Source organism: Mandrillus leucophaeus, unplaced genomic scaffold (genome assembly GCF_000951045.1).
Source record: "Mandrillus leucophaeus isolate KB7577 unplaced genomic scaffold, Mleu.le_1.0 Scaffold731, whole genome shotgun sequence".
NCBI classification, from domain to species: domain Eukaryota; kingdom Metazoa; phylum Chordata; class Mammalia; order Primates; family Cercopithecidae; genus Mandrillus; species Mandrillus leucophaeus.
In genome coordinates this window covers 99,852-100,774 of record NW_012107931.1, presented here as the reverse complement: position 1 = coordinate 100,774, position 923 = coordinate 99,852, and positions in this window count along the sequence as shown.

Here is a 923-nt window from a genome sequence, read left to right as displayed (position 1 = left end):
TGATATACTTTCCCATGGTCAGATCATCAAGCTGCTGCCCCACCCAACATGTGTCTTGCCCACCCTCTGTGTTTCTGTCCATCAGACCACCCACCACATAGGCACCCCCGGAGAGTGACCCTGGTTTAAATCAAGCCTGACTTTGCCAAAGCACTGTGGATGCATTAATTTGGAAAGGTCCCTGTTAATCTCAGGGCCCACTTGCAAAGCAGAGACAGTCCCCAAGACTCGTTCAGCCTTTGCCTTTCTCCTGTTGGCCAGGGACAGAGAGGGCTCAATTTGACCCAGAGCTAAGCCTCTCATGTCGTCAATGCCCAGGCGAGAAGTGAAATTCACCTCATCTTATTTCTACGGTGAGATTTGGCAGGGGTCTTGGGGAGACTTAGCAATCTGGTTTCTCCCTGTCCTCATACCAGGAAAAGCCCTGCCCCTAATCCAGAGGCCAGTTGGCCCCATCTCATCCTTTGCTTTGCTCACAGTATACCTGATGCCCTCCCTCCTGACCTGTGATTGGGATTGAGCTGAAGATAGTCACTGAGGTGATTCAAGGGATTAGCACTTGGTACAGGTAGGATAGTGGAGATGTGGTTGGGGACACGGATGGTTGAGGTAAAATGGAACAGAAGAGTGCAGGTTCTTGTCCAAGCTCCATATCCAGGAGATGACCCTTACTTCAGCTGCCACTCAAGTCCTTACATGTCCTGAGCTTTTACTATATAGCAGCCACAATAGATTCTCAGGTTACAAAAGTAATGTCCTCAAGTGAGTTCATCAATTTACTGACATACACCCAATCATAAAACAATGTGATAATTTTTCTGTGGTCAGAATTTCTGAGCTATGAGTGGGGGTAGTTAATTCTATCCAGGAAGACTGGTGACTTCTTAGAGGAGGTGACAGTTAAACTGGACTTGGATAGCTGT